Source organism: Tetrao urogallus (genome assembly GCF_951394365.1).
Source record: "Tetrao urogallus genome assembly, chromosome: 2".
Classification (NCBI taxonomy): domain Eukaryota; kingdom Metazoa; phylum Chordata; class Aves; order Galliformes; family Phasianidae; genus Tetrao; species Tetrao urogallus.
The window spans coordinates 85,747,579-85,769,264 of record NC_136814.1 but is presented as its reverse complement, the minus strand read 5'-3'; the positions used below and the strand labels follow the sequence as shown (position 1 = coordinate 85,769,264).

Sequence of the window (21,686 nt, the reverse complement as noted above, 5' to 3'; positions counted from 1 at the left end):
GTGTTAGAATAGGAGCACTGCTAATGGAAATGTAACTTCCTAGGAAAAGGTGACTGTGCATAAAATGTATTTAAAGATTAAAGCAAACTTTTAAGAAGCATAAATACTACTGCTAGCCTCTGAAATCTGATAAATCATTACAAATAGGAATTCTCTGCCTTTATGAAAGCCAGCTTTTTGGTAACTGTTTTTTTTTTACTGGAATATTACACCTCTTCCAATACACTTCAGTCATAGGAAGCACCCTCTTTCTTTTCAACCTCCATGGTACACAGGGGTGTTGGTTAACCCACCGATGAGACCCAGCTACTGCTACACAGGCCGCTGCTGGTAGCTACTGCTCCTTTATATGGCAGCATCAACAGCTGCCTGTCAGACACTGAGTGGACATATCAAAAGCAATAGGGTAAGGAAGCATCCTATTATGGGTGGGATGTATGTACATGTATTCTTCAGAGCCATGCCAAAGAAACAGCAATGCCACCCCAGCTGAAGTATCCAGTTCTACGTCCACAGAGCTATGCATGGTCACTGGGTGGTACAAGTGCCCCACAGCCCCCAGGAGCTGCAGGGCAGGACCCAAACCATCTCCACAAGCCTATAATAGCCAGATCCCTTAAGAGCTTGTACAACAGAACTGCAGCAGCTTCACTGACTTGTAGTCAATGTAGCTATTTGTAGTATGGCTGAGAAGCTCAGGTAGCAAAACAAGACCGTTTCTTCAGCTACTTCAATCACGAGAGCATTGAGTCACCTCTTACATTTTACACTAAAAACACTTTTGACAGACTGGTCAAAGGTAACAGAAGAAGTAAAATAAACAAATGAAAAAAACCGTCATGGGAGGTCCACACCCATGGCCATTTGAGTCACAGTGTGATACTGAGGTGTTTCAAAATGGCCTGAAATCACACAAGATTGCACCCCAGGCCACACAGTGCCCTGTATATCTTTCCTCACAGCTATGAGAAATGAGTATTCAGGAACAAAAGCAAAAACAAGACAAGCAAAAGCTTGCAAAGCCTTTGTGTAGTTTTCCAGTATGTGACTCACACACACACACACACATTTTTCCATTACAGATTATTTGGAGAAGGGTGGGAGGGGAGAAGGAAGAGGTTGATCATTTTAAAACAACTATAATCTTTGTGTTCACTGTGGCAATCAGTTCTGCAGTTAATACATGTACCATACAGAAACTCTGCACAAAATAGAGACAGTTCCCAGAACACCTTTTTCCACCTCGCTCCAGATCTGTAAGTTTCTGACATACTCTTTTCCCTCTACAGAGAACTTAGTCTAGGTGAAGGCTTGAAAAGAGAATTAAGAAATTAACTTTTGAGCAAAGCAAGAATTACTTGAGAGAAAAATCTGATATATTTAAAAAATAAATAAATAAATCTGTTTTTGGTGCCCTTATGAAGAAAGGTTGAGGAAGTTTTCTTGTTCAGCTGGGAGAAGAGAACACCCCAGGGAAACCACATTGTGGCCTTCCAGTACTTAGAAATATGTTATGAGTAGGAAGAAGACTGAATTTAAGCAGGTGAACAGATAGAGATAGGACAAGGGAGAGAGGCTTTAAAAGAAAAGAGGGGAAATTTAGGTCAGATATTAGAAAGAAATTCTTTACGCAGAGGGTGGTGAGGCACAGGTTGCCCAGAGAGACCATGGATGCCCCATTCCCAGAGGTGTTCAAAGCTAGGTGGGAAGGGCCCTGGGCAGCCTGATCTGGCGGGTGGCAATCTTGCCTACAGCAGGCAGTTGGAACGGGATAATCTTTAAGGCTCCTTTCAACAGAAGCCATTCTATCGATACATTTTCCTATAGCCTTCATCCAGCAAGGCAGCATTTCCAACAAGAGTAATTCATCCAAGTAATGTAGAAGCCATAGCTTGGTTAATGAAACAACAATCTCAATCAATCTTGGTTAATGAACAAAATCTCAAAAACGAAAGAAAACAATAACTAACTTTACTTACAACTGTTCCACTGTGGGTAGCTATTTTAAAAGCAACACAATTTTTCCAAATTGCAGAATTTAATAAGCCAGCCCACAACTATACAATGTGTCTTCTTTGCTAAAGCAACCTCAGCTAGTTTTGACTAACTACTACCACAGTTTACATTTTGTTACTGGGACAACAGTGGAAAAAAAAAATCCCTTTCCATGTAACTTGTTAGAACATGTAGTGACAATTAATTTCAGCCCTACATCTAATGAAAAGTAAGTAAAAAATGATGCTTATTCCCCATATTCCTTACATATGTATACGTTACACTTTTCTGCACTTGTAGAAAAACCTGTACAGCTCTAACAAACAAACGTGTAAAAAGGAAGAAAAATAAAAGTGCCATGTTGAAAAAAAGCACTAGAATAAAAGAGCACTTGTGATTTTTAATCAAAAAACAAACTCTTTCAGCTAAGAAAATGCACATTAGGATGAAAGTGCGGCATAACATTATTTCATGCAGCTGACCTCTGAGCAGAGCGCACCGAAGCCAAAACACCAAATGAAGTAACTAGCAGATAGGCAGCCTACTGCCAAAGTAATTCAAAACTAAGAAACGAAACCCCTTCAAAGGCTCTGGTGAAAAGTTTTTCCCCAGAGAGCTCTAACGCCCTTTCATTACAAAGCAAACCTGCTGCTGGAAGCTACAAAGTTCACTGCAAAGCTCACTACTGACCCATGCAGCACATCAGCTCCACCAGCTCCCCACTCCATCGCTTTTTATCCTTAGCGAACGACTGCATTCTTCACTTCAAAACTTCAGAGTTCCCTTGCAGGGAGAGGTAAGCCGAGCAACGACTCAGGTTTCTAGCTGACAGAAAGTAGTAACTCCCCTTTAAAAAAAAAAAAAAAAACTACAAGCAAACAATCCATTTGCTGTTACGGCAAGGAAAAGCTGTGAACACTATGGATTTAACTCAACTGTAAGCACTAAATTCAGCATGCGTGTTTGTTTGATCTGAACTTCAAGTGTTTTAATGCATCTCTGAGTACAAATGATGAATTTTTCCAACCAGAAAGTTTGTTTTCTTGCCTTTGTCAACTAAATGGCAAAGTAAGAACGTCATGGTGAAACACGCAGAGAAAGTGCTGCCTCAGGCAAAGCTGAATATAGGTGAGGTGGCTGCTGAAAGAAAGGACATCTCACATCCTCTTGTCCATACACTGTGCTTCTGAGTTGTCACTGGCTAAGTAATCAACTTGAGTGTTTCTGCTATACCTATTACTGCAGATGTGTCACAATAACGTCCACAACAAATATCAGCCATACCAAACTAAAAGACTTTTTTTTTTTTTTTCTTTTTTTTTTCCCCACACTTTGGAAAGTACCCCAGTAAAATGCCTGACATCTTAATAGACTGATGCCTACTTTATGAATCTACACTACAGCAGAGTTCCAGATTAGAACATTTGTAGGTAAAAGGTGATTGCAGCATCTACAGTATCTCACTGCATGTTCTTGGACAACGCCTTTCGAAATGACAGGTTAACTGTTAGGTTGCCATCTGTGGAGCCAGGAGTTGGTGACTCTCATAGGTCCCTTTCCACTCCGGAAGTTCTACCACTACGACCAATCTACATGGTAAATTTAGGGACCAGATGCTTCCAACACTGATGTTTCCTTCCACAAATCCTTCTTGATTACACGGCAGACAGTTTTCTTACCAGAATTACACCAAAGTCAACACTAGGCATTGATGCCTAACGCAGAGCCTTCCTGGAGAGAAGCAGCCAAGCATTCCTCTGAGGGTAACTCAAAATCAACATTCAGTGTCCTGTTTTCCAGATGCACTGCAAATTTCTGTACTTCTCTCTTTGTTCTGATGGTGAAAATACCAAAGTTGGGAGTTTTTAGTAACAAGATTTGGAAAAAAATTCTTCTGCACTGATAAATTAAGCTTGTTTCTCTGCTGATATTTTGTTTGCTAACATGAGTTGCCAGATAGGCAACAAGTTTTTCTACATTCATCCATGTACTTTCAAAAGCCCTAATGCAAGTTATTGTTTACTTGTACATTAACACACCATTTTTTCTGCACAAATTTCTTCCATTTACCATACTTGTTTATATTTAAACTCAAAAATATATTTTGAAAGAACATTATTAACGTTGCAAAATAAATTAAAAAAAAATCACTCAAAAGCGGAGTTAAAATTGGAATTAAGACTGGCTGAGAAACATTAATAAAGCCCTCTTAGGAATATGCACCATAATATTTAATTAAACGACCACTTTCACTAGGTTGCTGTCTAGGGCATACTACTCATTTACAGAGTAATTATTTAATAGTGTATTTCACATTGCTGTTGCATTCTGAGCACCAAACCTATTCACTGTTCACTCTTCAAACTTAGAAGAAAAGTATTCACTTAACTGTAGGGTTGCCTCTGGTATTCTTAAGTGTAATGTCTGAGCACACAGTATAGAATAGTTATTCAAAATTCCTAGGAAAGGAGAAAGGTATTATTTCCATTTCATAGAGAGAGGAAGAACTGAAAAGCTTACTAAAAACCAGGTACTGAGGCACTGAAAATCCAATTTGTCAGGGAAATTGTATGTTCAGAGGTCAGTTCTTGTAAGTTCTGTTGCTCAGCGCTTTCACAAACTAGACTCTAGTATCTCAAATGTCACACTCAAAAAATAGAGCATAATTAATTAATCCTCTCCTGGGAAACCACCTGTTTTATGACACCCAGAATCATATAGCTACAGAAGACAGAAGTGCTGAAATGCTTTACCTAGGAGGCCTTCCCCTCCACTCCTGCAAACTCAACCTTATGCTCACGCATGACCTCCAAGGTCTAATAATTAGTCATTCTCCCTAATTAAGAACCAGAGGGCACCCAGCAAATCTACCAGAGTCTGAAACAGAAGAGAAGATCTCATTTCAAGCAAAAGCCTAGCTTGGCAAGGTAAAAAATACAGAACTCTATAGAGAAGTGTTGAATAACCTTACTAATACATAATCTACAGGCTTTCACATCATTAATAGGTATTCTTGATTACAGCAATTTTAAAAGCACATCTATCTGTATGCCTTGTATATAAATTTGAACTGCCTGATATAACAATTCAGCAAAACCTACCTTTGGTATGAAGAACCAGGATTATCTTTGATTCTGCACAGTACCCTAAACTAGATAAACTTAGGAATTAATAAACAGAACTCTAATTTATAATACAGTAAAGTATATGAATACAGACCTGTGCTAGAAGTGTGTTATTGCTTCAAACTTTCATTAAAGCCACAACATATAAAAACCTAACATGCCTTAGCAATGACTTCCAATAATAAAAATAAAGAAATATATAAATACTTTCTCCTATAAAAAATTCAAGGCTGAATTAGCATTCATGCAGCTAATAAACAGCTACATTGAGTTCCTGCCAAATTGCTAACAAGTTTCTGCTGAATGAGGTTGGTGCCCTGGTAGTGGAGGGCACTGAGCCAGCAAAGTTAATGAGCACCTTCTTTGCTTCAGTCTTTACTGTTAAGACTGCCTCTTGGGAATCCCACACTCTGGAGATAAGAGAGACAGTCTGAGGAAAGGAAGACCTCCCTCTTTCCCCTGGCCAAGGAGGATTTAGACAGAGATCATATAGGCAAACGTGAAAAACACAGATTCATAGGTCACTATGGGATGCACCCACAAGTAGTAAGAGAGGTGGCAGAAGTGACTGTCAAACTGCTCTCATCATCTTTGAAAGGTCACTAAGAAGGGAAGAGATCTCTGAGGACAGGAGTCACTCCAGACTTCAGAAAGGGCAGGAAGGAGGAGCCGTGAAACTACAGGCCAGTCAGTCTCACCTAATTCCTGGGAAAGTGATAGAACAGCTTATTCTAGATGTCATCTCCAAGCAAGTGGAAGAAAATGAGGTTATCAGGAGCACTCAATGTGGATTCACCAAGAAGAAACTATGCTTGACCAATCTCATGGCCTTCTACGACGTCGTGACTGCTAGTTAGATGAGAGGAGAGCAGTTGTCTACCTTGACTTCAGCTTCTGATACTGTCTCCCATAATATCCGCATAAGTAAGCTTAGCAATTGTGAGATAATGAGTGGACAGTGAGATGGACTGAGAGCTGGCTGTTTGGCAAAGCTCAGGTACTGGGTCCATGGTCTTGTTCAACATCATCAATGACCTGGACAAAGTGGTAGAATATACCCTCAGCAAGTTTGCTGATGATACAAAGCTGAGAGGAGTGGCTGACACACCAAAAGACTGTGCTGCCATTCAGCAAGACCTGAAGAGTTAGATGGAGAGGAGCTTTATGAGGTTCAACAATGGCAAGTGTAGATTATTGCACCTGAGAAGGAATAACTGCATCTATCAGCACAAATTAGGGGCTGAGCTATTGGAGAGGAGCTCTGCAGAGAAGAACTTAGCTGACCTGGTGGCCAGCAGGTTGGCCATGAGCCAGCAGTCTGTTCTTGTGGCCAAGGCGGCCAGTAGCATCCTGGCGTGCATTAAAAAGAAGGTGGACAGCAGGTCAAGGGAGGTGATCCTCCCCTCCTAATCTGCCCTGATGAGGCTACATCTGGAGTACTGTGTCCTGTCCTGAGCTCCCCAGTTCAAGAAGGATATGAAACTTCTAGAGAGAGCCCAGCGGAGGGACACAAAGATTATTAGGGGCCTGGAATATCTCTCTTATGAGAAAGACTGAGAGACATAGGAATGTTTAGCACAGAGAAGACTGAGAGGCAATCTCATCAATGCCTTTCAATATCTAAAGTGCAGGAATCAAGTGGATGAGGCCAAGCTCTCTACAGTGATGCCCAATAACAAGACAAGGGGCAATAGGCACACACTGGAACATAGGAAGTTTCATCCGAAAATGAAAAAAAAATCTTTTGTACTTTAAGGATTAAAGAGCACTGCAGCAAACTGCCAAGAGAAGCTGTGGAGTCTTGTCTGGATATAGTCAAAATTTGCCTGGATACTTTTATGTGTAACCTACTGTAGGGAACTTGTGTTAGCAGGGCAGTTAGGCTAGAAGATCTCCAAAGGTCCCTTCCAACCCCTGTGATTCTCTGATTCTGAAGAAGTATACTATGGGCCTCTTATGGGGATCTCTGCAAACTCATTCTGAGACCAGAACCACCAAGTTTGGAAGTGGAAGAGTTTCAGGACCTATTTTAATGGGAGTGACAACTACTACACGAAAAGAACTATGGGAAAACAAGGACATTTCAAGTTGCTCAGAACTGGAGTGGCAGGATAAATTTAGTGTTTGTCATGACTTCTTAGCTAAAGGATCTATTAAGTTATTGTAATCTCCTTCCCCCTTCCAATCCCCCCAAAAATAAACCTGCGCAAATGTGACAGATTGCTTATTGTAATTAGCTCAGTTGAAAACCTGGCTATTAATTCCTTGCTTCCTCTACCATACTGTATTTTGCTTCACATTGTGTTTTACTTTTTATATTTCAAAAAGACTGTTTCATGCAGTGTAATATAGAATGGTGCAATTCTTAAACCAGCTCTTCCTGAAGCACAAAAGATGTTAGCCAAGCTTGAAAGTAACATGTTATAGTTTACCACCTTTATCTTTTTAATTATCAGCTTCCCTGTGGATTTATAAAATCAGAACTCATAACGTTTCTTGTTGATGTCTCTGTTGGTGTTCATGTACCAGGACAGCTCGGGGAGCAGCACTAGCTGTTTGCAGGAGCTTGCCTTGGAGGCAGCATCGCATTACTTCTTTTTTTAGAATGACTGAATGGAGGCCTTGTCAGCCACATACAGAATGAAAGGATATCTGAAGACAGACTGGAATGGTACGGAGTTTAGGTAACAGAGAGGAAGACAGACAGTAAAGGCATGGGGCAAGGGAAAGAGACATGTGAGAAAGAGAAATTTTAAAAATTTACAGTTTACGAGACCAGATGATTCAGTTTTGATAAAAGAGTTTGGAATAGACATAATGGTGAGGTTTCAGCTTATTGGAATAGCAGTTAAAATTTTTTTTAAAAATCATTAGACAGTAGGACAGACAAGATTCTTACCCAAAGAATATATGCTACTGCTTAAGAAATCAAAAATGAATGCTGTTGAAACGCATAGCCTACCTCACTGAGATTCATTTCTTTAAACTGATGAAAACATAAAATCCTGATTTTTTTTTTTTTTTTTTCAGAACATGTATCCCACTCAGCTTCCACCTGCCCTGCCAAGGCATGAGTCAATACAGAAAGGTTCTTTGAAACAAGTGCCTCCTCCTCCTCCTTCACGCCCTCCTGCCAGGCAAACCATTAGTTCTTACAGGGCTTCATTTAGGACATCACATAAGATCATACATGCACAAACTTTAGTAAATGAATCCAACGTACTCCTTACGCTAAGCTTTGCATTTTTAACATAAACAGCAATAAAGTAAGAACCTCAGTTTACGTCTTCTCCATAATTTCCTGGTTGCTCAGTTTCCTCTCCTTGGAAAAACAATTTTTTTAAATCATACGGAGAACAGCCACATAAATGAGTTGGACTGATTAAAAGGATGGATCAGGTTAAAAGTTTTGCTTGTATTCTAGTGGATTCCCATTCATGCTCTGCTTCTACTAAACGACAGACTACACGCATGAAGAGCTGAAGGTAAACTAGAAATACCATGTGGTTCCAGGAATTACAGCCAAATAAGACCAAACTCTGACCCCACTGAAGTTAACAGTTAACTTTTACTGAAATAAAGCCCCCACTGACTTGCATGCAATTAGGGTTCATCCTTCGCAACACAGAAACAGTTGATATTTAGGATCTGTGATACATTCGTCAACCAGAATATTTTTATTTCTCTGCCTTTAAAAAAATATTACTGCAAGCTTTACTTTACAAATCATTTTATTGATATGCATTTATCTATAAAAATGGAACTGTTGTCTGAAAAAAATTGTTTGTTTGTTTTAAAAGAGACATACAATTTGTAGGCAGAATGTGAATTCAATTTGCTGACAGGTATATGCTCGCTAAAAGACTGGGAGGGCTGAAGAACTTCAGTATTTTATTTTGCATTACATCCAGACATCCCTCAGGAGGGGCTCCCAGTGAAGCTGTCTCAATTGTAACAGCTGCAAGCAGAATCCAAGGGTACCAGCCTTTCATCTGCATCATGCTTAATGCTTAATGTTTCCTCACCTAACTTCAGTAACCCACGTCAGCAGCTTCCCAGCCTTAAAAGTGAAGTAATGAAATGTTAATAGAGACTAAATTGTGGAGAGAAGACTAACATGTTGTAGAATTTCAATTGCTGTGATTTGGAATGACAATATTTGCCTTTAGAGTACTGAAATTCATCATAACTAAATACTACTACAATATGTTGATCTATTAAAACGATTAGAGCACACCACAAAATCTGATACTTGGAAACATTAACAATACACTTGCAATGAAATTACAAGACTTGTTTAAAAAACAAGTGTCTTTAGTCACCTGTAAACTGCAATATTTGCTTTGTCATCAGCTCTTGTAAAAAGCTTCACAAGACACAACTCCGTCTGGAAGGTGAGTTGCAACACTGCTATGAAACGAAGTACAACATGCAAACATTTTTGTCCCTATCACAGTCTGATAACTGATTAGATGATCTTATCAGGACCCAGTACAGTCAACAACAAAACTGTAACTTTGGTTGTTGCTTCCCCTCCAGCTTTACTTAAATTAGCTGTTCATGTGCTGTTTCTTAAACAAAAGACCCAATTCTATATGTAAACAAGTAAGCACATTTCCCTTGAATCAGTGCAAGACAAGGCCCTAGCAGAACTCCATGAAATGAAGCAGTACTAGAAAAGGTTCTACAGAGCCAAGGCAGCTCGAGATGCCAACATGGCCTGAATGCACATGGCTCCCAGCTACATAGAAACCCATGGCTCCTGCTGAACACACCCCATGCACCCCATGCTACCTTGGGTATCTTGGGTACCTGCAGTAAAACAGCTATGCTCTTACCAATCTCCAAAACAGTTACCTCCCAGATATATCAGATCACAAACAGCTTGATTTTTGACATGTTTGACTGTAACATCAACAGACTTAATCCAGATCAATACAGATTGCTAAATAGATTATTTGCTGAAACAGAAAGACATAGGGCATAATACAGAATACTTCGTTACCATTATAGTGTGTTAGAAACAAACAAAGAGGTTTTATATTTTTGGAGGTCCAAGTTTAAACCTTGTTCTAGATAGAGGTGCAACTGTAGAGCTGCCAGTGATACAACAGAGTGATGACCACCTCAAGGTTCCAAATAAAGACCACATCCAGACAAAAACACTCAAAAAGACTGGCTCACCATTTGGGCTTGATATTCTGTAATGCACTGCACCTCAACTCTACAAATTCAGAAGAATATGGAAAACGCAACAGACCACAAATGAATGCTTTGTATCTAGAAAATATTCAAAAATTTGCTAATTGCACACCCATCTGGCTCAACAAGAAACTGCACTCATGAAATTCTCAGCTGGACCTTCTTCCTGACACTACTTCCTATTTATGCTTGAAGGAAAATAAAGAATTCAATTTATATGTTCCTGAACCTTGTGGGGATAACTCATCTACTCATCAACACATCTATGCAGGTGTGCCTGGGTTTACCAACTTACATAAAAAAATGCTGTGTAAAACATCAACAAATGGAATGAGAACTGTACATCTGATATGAGCAACAGATATTGTAAACTAAGAATATCACACTTGCATAAAACAAATGAGTGTGTGTACATGCATCAAAATCAAAAGAAACCCCAAGAAACCATTTCATATTCATAAATCTGCCAGCACTTTGTAATGTTCTTGTAGTTGGTAACTAACTCACATCTCATAGTCAGTAACACATGAAATAAGCTCAAAAAATATTGTTCTTGTGTCTTCCTGTCCCAGCAACAAGAGTTACAGTGAGATTAGAAGCACACATTAAATTTGGGTCCCAGCTCCTGAAAGTTTATAGGTTAAGTATAAGGCAGGGAATCAACAATGGGTACAAACAGCCAGGGAAATAAAAGAAATAAAAGGAAATAATCATAGAATCATAAAGATTGGAAAAGATCTCTAAGACGATCAAGTTCAACCACCAACCCATCACCACCACACCCACTAAACCACGTCCCTATGTGCCACGTGTACTTGCTTCTTGAACACCCCCAGGCACAGTGACTCCACCATTTCCCTCAGCACTGTGTTCCTATACTTCTCATCCAGAGAAGAAATTTATATCCAACATGAGATAAGGAAATAATAGCAGTTACCTGTAAGCCTGTTCTATTTTAAGGGGGTAGAAGTACAGTCAATATAGCATTCCGTTTTCTTACTGCAATAGTTAATTTGGTTCTTATGTTCTATTTGCTTACAATTCCCTTCCACACCTACTTACATTCCTTCTCATACACAAATTCTCCTCCAACTATATTCCACATGCTCTCAAAATCTGCATGTCTAATAAATTCAGAATCTCTCTTTTCTATGCTGATCCAAATAATAATCATTTTTTATTCAATTTCCAGGTTAAAAAGACTTCTAAGAAAAAAATGTGAAGGAGAAAATTAAAACAGCAGTTGACCCATGTAAGGAAAATCCTCTTGAAATTTAACCATTAGTAGATTTACTTGTTGTGAAGGCTTCCTTTTTTGCAGCCCTCTTTCTCAAGCCCTAGAATGAGACAGATGCTGACCTCTAATTCACAGAGCACGAAAAAGAAAAAATTCTGCAGACAGCAGTTGAGAGTCACTGAAAAACTGACATAAAAATACTGTTTTGCATTTCACTTCAGTTTTCAGTATTATTTGAGTTCTGACTTTTACAGGAGAATGCACATGTGAAAACATCACATCCAGCTGTCAAGACACATAACAGCTGTACACAGTCTAAAAGAACATCTCAGTAGACACTACAGTGCCCTAGGAGGTATATCACAGTGCTTCCCAGCTTCTGGCCGTGCCACCTTTTTGCATCACCCCTTCAACCAGAATTTAATGTCATTTAAAAAAGAGAAGTTTCATGCATTAATTTTAGTGAGATATCAGGAAGAGTTGAGACAAATTAAAAATTGATTTCTGGAATGCCAGGTGACAGTTTTTAACTTTTAAAATGCCAAATCGAGCTTCAACTGAAATCCAACACTGGCAAGATGTGACTGACTAACAAAAGAGCAAAAGGCTTATTAGACTATAGAATATTTCATCAGGGCAGTGCAAACTCAAGGATAATAAGAAACACTGCACTAAGAAAACTGCAAGCATTTTCTCCAAGAGCCCAAAGCCAGTGGATTTACATTGACTCCATGCTTTCCTGCCCTTCTGCTCTGATAGATATCAAATCCTGCTCTGCTCACTGTGCTCTCTGTTGCAGAAAAAAAGAGGAATAAACTCTATTAAATCCACAGAAAGGTCCTGAGAGAAGACATTTAGGGAGGGAGAACAGCAATGCTTGCATGTGATGTAGCATAGCCACTAAACATCACAGCTTACACTGTCATTTCTTCAACGCAGGCTAGGCCCATGAAACTTTAAAGTGGTGTACAAAGTACACATCAACACTCTCCCAAGCACAGTATGGTTTTCACACATACTAATCTACTTACAATCAAAGGAGATTAATTCAGTTTGTACATAGCAAAGGCAACCAGAACAAGAATCAGAATCACTGGGCTTAAAAAAAAACAAAACAAAAGAAAAAAACCCAACACAAAACCTCATCTGCTGATGTTTACAGCACAGCTGTGTGCAATGCTACCCCTGCCTTCATCTCCATCAGCACACTCGCCCGTTGTTCTCTCTCCAGTTTGACAAACAATAACAGACTCTACTCCACAACAAAGAAACGTAAAAATAAATGCTTGATGTTTTTTTCTATGTCTCCTATCAGGCTTCTGGGCATTTAATACAAACTCACGTGAAAAAGAAAGCATTCCAGCCAATTTCAATGGAAGACCCAGTGTGAAGAACACACTTTAATTTTAAAATACACCTAAGATGATATGGAAATGGCTTTGACCACTTTTCTTGATTGCTACACAAAACCATAGTAAGCTCTTTGAGCTGAACTGTTTCAATTACGTTTTGTGTTTCACTGGGAGAATCTAAAATCTTAATCCACTTTACAATGGATTAGTAATTAGTAGCAAAACAATTTTTACATTCACTTAAACAAAAACTGCCTGACTGAACAGTTTTGCTGAACTGTACAAGAAGATATTCAGTAGAAAAATATATAAATTATTAAGTCAAACAATGAGATGTGACTGCTTGTCAAATTGGGTGTTGCTATACAGAACATATAGTTGTACAAACTTCTAGAAAAGCAATGGAAAGCAACATTAAACTGCATGTGTGTTCAACAGCATGCTAGAAGAATACAGTCCCAATTACTTATCCTTCCTATCTTAAATTGTTCTTCTAAATTTCAGACAGCACACAAACTTGCTGAGCACTTATCCACTTTCTCTATCCCTCCTCTTTAGCCAACAGTGCAGGCTTACCACATGGATAAAGAAGGATACATCTCTGTCTCTGACATTCACAAAAATCTGTGAAATCTCTGTGTGAGGTTTTGTATGACCACAAAACTTCTGGTCATTAGAAACAAATGCTATACCTATGCTAATAAAAGTAATAAACCACATAATATCTTTGTGTTTGTGGTTTGTGGTTGTGTTTATGCTATAAACAAGATATAAGAGCTGTGAGCTTATGATGTAGAGAAAGGAATAGCCACACTAATTTAGTCACATTAAAAATTGTCCTGAAATAATTACCACTCTTTCTTAAAGAGAATTTTCGTATCTAAACAATGAATTAAAATGGCATATTTTACCCCACAATCTGTTTTTTTCCCATATTCACACTAGCAGCACATAAAAAGGAGATACAGCATCACTTGAATCATCCGTGACAATGATACCAAAATGATTTATCAGATCCTACAGCACTACTAAAGCTTATTGAACAAAGGGCTAGGAGTTTTTGAGGATGATGTGAATAAGGGCAGGTACCTGATCCTTCATTAAACTTGCTAACCATAAAAATGTCCCTTTCTATTTGACCTAACTACAGTCAGAACCAGCCTGTGAGGAATTTTACTCTGCACCAATGCAGTGCTGGAGGAGCTGCGCTCTGCTCTCCTGATCCTCCAGAGTGTGGAACCTTTGAAGCCAAACCAACTCTTGTCCTCTCCTCCTTCACCCTTCCTCAAGGGTCCATGCACAGCAGCTCCGTGCTGTTATAGAGATGAGAGAAGCACCATTTCAAACGAGATTTGAACGTTTCAAAAAGTAAAGGTCACTTCTGCACAAATATTGTCGCGTGTGAAGAGCTGCTCAGACAGCAAAACTACAGGCAAAGGCAGCTCTGAAAATGGCACCGTTAGGAAAAACAGAAAGGAATGAGAAATGATAGGGCAGAGAGGGCTGTGAGTGGTACTGAAAACAAAGAACACTTCACACATTGCACTGGAAGAAGGTTCCAGCACATCAATGAAGAAAGATTGTTATTTTAGTGAATACACAGATGGTTGAACTTGGCATCTACAACAGCACAAAGGTAGATCCCTACAGCAGACAGTACGATACTCAGTACTTCAGAGGATAGCTTACACTGTATAGACAGAAAAGTGTTTCAAAAGCTCTGTGTGCTTATAGAATAAGAGCCCAAGAGATGGTAGCATGTTTCAGTCTAACAGTAACAAAATAAATAAATAAATAAATAATAGGATCAATATAACAGAGGTTTTAATTTGGTCTTATTTCACCCAAGAAGATGGCAAGGCAAACAGCAGCTAGAAAACAGAAGAGATAAAACAGGTGAATCAGCTTAACTACAGAGACCGATGAGGCCAGGAGGAGGGATCAGACTGCCCAGAGGACACAAGGCCAACTATCTGAAAGGGGTAAAGAAAAGGTAGACAAGGAGGATTCCATATGAGGAAAAGGCACAGCAAGAGAAAAAGTAAGGGAGGAAAGAAAGTGCAGTTCATTGCTTGATAGTAGTCATGGAGGTCAAACAAGGTGAGGAAGGATTTAAAAAAGGAAAGCGAATACAAAGTTCAGAACGTGCCAAACAATCCCTGGCACTCAACAAAACTGTCACATACAGACGACACTAAATGTTGGACTTTCTGCAAGTACTATTAAAATTTAATATTTTCAATGTTTAATTATTTAATCAAAAAGCTAATGACTAAGAGCAAGTTGTATAATTGTTATTTTCTTCCATTAAGTGATAATAGGATTGCAAGCTCTTAATATTATAGTCAAACTAGCTACATAAGCAGAAGGCTGAAGCCTATCATGCCCCAGAGCAGAACAGTTACAGCTGAAATACATCCTAACAGCAATATTCTGCTTTACCAAAGCTCTTCAACTTGAAAGATTTCTCTGGCCAGTAATACAATCACAACTGCCTTTTCCTAGAAGAAGCAATACACATCTTACAGATGAGAATACAGATTGGATACTGGTAAATGTGATGGATGTCCCTTCGACAGACACTTGTCCTGGCACTTATCAACTTTGCTACAGAAAACAATCTGACTTAGTAATACCATTCACAGTTAGCCTTGATGTAAGGGTCAAGATATTATCTGTAAAGCATATGGATTTCTTCACAACAGAGGAAAGGGATTCTAAGTGAACAAGAATGTAAGACAGCTTCCCTCTATGTCTAACCTTACTTTTTGGAATTGCACAAAGCTAATAAATACGTATTTCCATCATCAGTGAATCTAAAGACATCTGATTTTTCAATGAGATGAGTTTGAGTTTGGTCTGAGGAAGTGCAAGATGCACCCAGCACTTCTCCTAGCAGCAGAACATGAGAAGGGAGTCTTTTCCTTCCTCCCTGTCCTGTGTCCTCTGGTGCTCAGTAAGTAGAGTTGCTCACTGCACTGATGGAGCACCACCAACCTCTCCTTCCTTCATCCTACTCTCAGAAGCTTGTATGGATTTATAGTCTTTGAGTCCTCTGCTCTTCTGGCAATTTTTTCCGAAATCAATTTAAAAGTTACTGCTGGGAACAGACAAAAATCTACAAAACAAACAAAAAAGGTACAGCAAAAATCACAAAACATACCAGTTTATGCAAAACCATATTGTAGCTACAACATGCTTGAAACAGGATAGTGGATATCCAAGGGTTAAAATAAAATATTGCTTATGACATTGCTGAGATACACACTCCAGTACTGCCAGAAAAAAAAAAAAAAAGTTGTCATGACGGTTACAACTGTTAGTAGAGGTAATGTAGAAAATGTAGTTTGTGCTTTATTTTTAAATAAGTTTATTGGAGGGGAAAAGTAAAAACAACAGCATACGTAAAAATCTTAACCCCAATAGTTAGCAACAATATTTGTTTTGGATATAGAAAAGCAACAGTTTTCTTCTCTAAGTAATCCTTAAAAAGCCAAGATAAAGCTATTCGAACAGTAGTCACATTTCTGATGCAACTGAGAGAGAAATGTAGGAAGATCCAGGACCTGTAGTAACCTACTTAACAGAAGAACTATTTCCAAAAAAATAAAAGACTTTAAAATGAAATTTAGAATAATGCTATTAAATGAATAATAGTTATGTGGCTCCATCATTTTTCTGAAAAATGAAACCATGAGAATAAATGAAAAATTACACTTGTATAGATAGGGATGTCATTTTACATGTGGCCATGATCTTAGTGCCAGCTTAGTCCCTGTGCTCCTCTGTGATCACTTGAGTCTCCAAAACCAGATGCCAGGCTCACGCTCTGCACTGAATACAGGATTCTCTCTTAATTCTGGATCTCTCTTGAAGTACTATACGGCAATAAATTAATATATCTGAATTTATCTCCAAAATTATATTAATACCATTGATTCTCACCTCCAGTAGGCAGAGTAAAAAAAAAAAAGAAAAAGAAAAAGAAAAATTTGAAATAAAAAAGGTCAAGCTTTTTTCCCCCCATAAGACTATTCCTTAATGCTTCTGCCATGGGCCATTGTAAAAATGATAACAGTAGGAGCACAATTTGCTCCCATAATTGCGTATGTCTACAGTGTGGATGTGTCCATGTGAATAACTCACAACAGGATTTCCTTAGAATCAATGGGGAAAAAACTGTATTTTCCCCGCTAGCCACAAAAAGGACCAATACAGTGAGTTCATATTAAAATATCTCAATACGTTTTCATGAATTCAATCACAAACCCAAGAGATGCTCCAAATATTGAACTGAAAGCCAGAACTACCTTAGGTACTGCCTCTGTACCTGTATGTTTCAGCTGATTCTCTGGGAAGCAACTACAGAACGCCAGTAAATGACCATTTACATTTAACAGTGATACAGGAAAGAAATACAATCTATTGAAAGAAACCGAGTTAGACGGGAAATAAAAGCATCTGAATCTTTACAAATTTTTGGTTCTGCAATTAGTGAAATTAACACTGTTACCAATATCATATCCTTTGTTCCTGTCAGACTTAATAATTTAAGTCATTTGAACATTTTTTTAAAAAGAAGTGAAATCAACCTAATTTGATTTCCAAACACCATATGTGCAGATACCACATTTTTCTGCTGCAAAGAGGCTTCAGTTATCTGAAATTCTTGCACTCATAGGTTGGGCATCCTCAAAGCCATTGTCTGAAGGGGCTTCCCCATCCGGAGATCTGAAAGCATACAGGAGGTGCACGCATCTTGTCATCTCTTTATTCTGATAGATACTGCTACAAACATTACTGATACACTAGCTAACACATGCTTGCTTTTCAAATAGCATTGTACCAAAAAAACTCAAAAGGTTCATCTTTTGGATTCAGTTATCTAGCCAGACACTTATGAATACTCAGATCTCAAACCAATTATAACACTAAAGTAGTGAACTTGTATAATTCCTCTTTTCTGGAACTGACTGTATTCATTTATGAGTTCCACCTCCTCTTGCTCTGAAATAATTAAGCCTTCTGAGCCTTTCATCCCCAAAGGCTTCAAGAGTTACATAGTCATCTTCTCAGCTCCCGCCTCACTCCCATGTTTTAGAAGTCATACTTAATATTCTCATCTCAGCAAAACATAAATTATTAACTAAAACTGTGACAGCCAAGAACTAAAAACACACGAACACTGACTTCAGTGGTAGCTGATTTTCTTTAATCCTCTAATTCAAACTTCTGTTATATTCACCTCACAAGGGGAGGATGGAGAACATCAGTGGCTGAACACTGGCAATTAAGATTTTCTCTTGGAACTCTGATTTATCTAAAACAGTATGTGAAGCTTACAGCCAAAAATATCTTTGCAGGCAGAGAAAAATCTTGAAAAACTTCACTGAAATCTAAGCATGTCAGAAAATGCTGAACTCTAGAACAGAACAGAGACTCATCAGTAACTTGGTAACAAAAACCCCAGCAATTTAGTTACTATTATGACTCTATTTGCCTGGCTCTCTCCAAATCCTTAAATATCAATAGCCAATAGGACACTTGTGCTGTAAAGGAACATGAAATACAACCTCAAGAAGTGCACACAGGGAAAGCCAGAGCAGCAGACAGGCTGACAACAGCAGGGACAGCCAGACTGACAGACGTGCCACCTGTCTGCTGCAAGCAGAGGGATTGATTACTACCCCTGGGGTTGCCAGTCCAAACCTCCATCTCTGTTAGATCCTAACAGTCTAAGTTAGGATACATTTTTAGTTTTTATAGATATTGCTGAAATATATATGGATTTAATTTAGTAGCTTTTACTTTTGCCATATAGAACAAACAGTGCAGTCCTACAAAGAGGCTTAAAATCCTAAAAACTGAGGTTTTATGCCCACTAAAAACCATCACAGAGTTGGATGGACCTGGGCAATGACAACATCCAGGCACAGGACAGCTGCCAGTGTCTCACTTAAGGAGTTCACCATCTGACAAACATGAGCTAAGGACTGGGCTGAACTAGGTCTGCTTCAGCTCTATTTCACCACAGTATTTAGAGAGAAGTCACAGACTTGTCTGGCACATACAGCAACATGTGTAAGGAAGACTGCAATCACACAGTGCAGCCCACTGACCTGACCGGGGCCAACTAGCCTGGATGGTGGGATAAGGGAGGGCAGATAGTGGCTCTGGTGTCACCTCAGAGAGCTCTTTAGGAAAAAACAAACAATAAAAACACACACACAAAAAAACTATGAGCCCACAGCTTGGCTTGTAGGCCTCAGATAGTTACTGTCTGAGATAAAAGGATCAAATAAATTTCTGTATGCAATTACTGTAACGAAATAGGATACAGTCTGCCCAGTCACAAGACACTGACAAGACATGAACTACTCCGTTTTACAGTATCAAAGAAACCATGCAACTCTCTCTGGGATAGCATGGGAGAAAGAAGAGAAAAGAAGAAAAAGAAAATAGCTTATTTTCAGCTGAGTAGGAATTTTGTTAACAACTAAACTTTCCATACACATCAGATTTGTTCTACACAAACTGCAGCAAATTCATGAAAGCTATACTCTTTTTGTAAGGTAAAAGCTACACTGAAGATACAGCCCTGACTAAATAATCCACTACAAGATCAGCAAGATTTTCTGCTAATGAAAACAAGGAAGATATGAATCAATCTCATCCTCAGCAAAAATTATCCATAGACCACATACAGACAAGATCCAGTAGAGCCCTATAACAGAGCTCTGCAACTGTCCTGGTACCAAAATGAGAATATAAATTTCTTTCGCATCAGTTGCCACAAAGAATATCAATTTCTCTGAGTCTTGTGAAAGAATACTAGAGCCTCAGTTACATGGACCATAAACCTTCTGAACAAGGAGTAATTGGGGTAAGTGATGCAGCAGTGGTCCATGTCCAACAAGTCAGGGAGTTGGACAAAATCCTTGAAGCAGAAGTCCAGAGTGCTATAAAAGATATTTGAAATGCTGCACTTTTATTACTAGAGAATTTTAAGACTTGGAAGGTAAATAATAATCAAAAAGCAAAACCTGAACACCTGAACAAAAGGTAGATCTGGCATCATTCCCTTTATAGAGGCCAACGTTTTATAGGCTAAAGGTTTACTGAAGTAGAATACCATCACAAAAAAAAAAAAAAAAAAAAAAAAAAAAAAAGTGCTTAAATATGGTATTTATAAATATAACAAAGTTTAAGGGTAGAACCAGAATCCAGTCTCCCAGGCATATCATTATTTTCTTGGGCCAATTACATACCACTGAGGATGATGTCTGAAATCCCTGAGGGCAGTGAAGATCTGGGGCAAACCAACCGGACTCCGGCTGTGTTTACAAGCAGAATTTTGTCAAGTTACAAGGCTTTTTATTTATTCACATGGCCCATAGCAGGGACATTCCTCATTTTCAGGGATGCAGAGGCACTGTAGGTGTGATGGATCCTATCTCCACAAATCCCACCCGGAACAGCTGCACAAAGCCAACTGACTAATAAAGGGCAAGAATGTCAGCCAGCATCACCAGCTCCAGTTACAACATGACAATACTAATTGTTACAATATTCAATTCTAGGCAGCTTTCTGTGTTACACATATATGACCCAGGTTCCAGAATGGCAAAAGAAGCAAAAAATCAACAGTGGTGAAAAAATCATATCAGAATTATATAGGAAAAAATACATTGATATTTGCAATGTTAAAAATAACACAGATGAGTCATGTTTATCAACAGCAAAAAGGAGCTCGTGCTCTATTCAAAGTAACTTGCTTAGACAATAATCAGTAGGCAATATATATATATATAAAAATATACAAACACATAATAAAAAAAAATAAATAATTAAATCTGAAACTTAAATCTGAGATAATGTGATGATAAATGAAAAGCAGTAACATGGCCATGGGCCTTTAGCAGTGAAGATTTAGAAAGTTACCAGTACAGCAGTGCTAGCTAGTGAACATACTTCAAAATATCTAGTTGCATGCAACACAGCTAAATAAATAGGTGAAGTATTTTTTACATGAAACAGAATAACAGAAGTAATGCTCTTCATACAGGGCCCTGCAGAGAGTGTGTGCTCCATTCACACCTGTAGGCATTGGACAAGCCCTGAGTTTCTGCACTCTGATGGCAAACATACCTGCTTTTGTCTCCATACCTCACTGGAGCCTATAGCATGAACTGCATTTCACTCTTCTGTCTTCCCACAACCAAGCCAGGAGAATGACAGTTAGGAGAAAGACAAGAAGAGGATATTCACGCATTTTACTGTATTTCTTTGTTTATATTGTGGTAGTCGATGGTTGTGCATATGTTTTGCTGTGCCCAGGGATAGACAAGTACTGTGAATGAGGCTGGGGGATTGTTGCTGGGTTTGCTTTTTGCTTCTGTGCAGCCCTTCCAAAAAAACTGTTTTAAAATCCCCATTAAAGAAAGGTTAAAAGAAATAAATGGAAATAATCTTCCAGCTCCATTTGTACTTCTCGTACCACTCAATACATCAGCAATGAATACAGAAAGCAAAGCACAATGAAGCAACGCAAAGTTTGCATAAGAGCAGGTAGGTACCTATAAATAAATAATCCCACGTTGTTATGCAATGGAATCATAGGAAAGAAATGTAAATTCACCACAAAATACCTAAGTCAACTCTATAGAAAATTTCCACAAAGACTCTCTTCTCTGCAATATTTATTTTAGCATAGGATTTTATACGGCAAGACCCACTGATGTACAAAACAAAAACAACAAAAAAAACTGGTTTGGG

General features: G+C 38.6%; 1 protein-coding gene across 5 annotated transcripts in view; it reads right to left on the bottom strand.

The window, feature by feature from the left end:
• The window catches only part of DST (dystonin), a gene marked incomplete at both ends in the record, with an annotated part of 293,792 nt that overhangs the window by 200,316 nt on the left and 71,790 nt on the right, over positions 1-21,686 (bottom strand). The gene's annotated exons all lie outside the window — the stretch shown is intronic.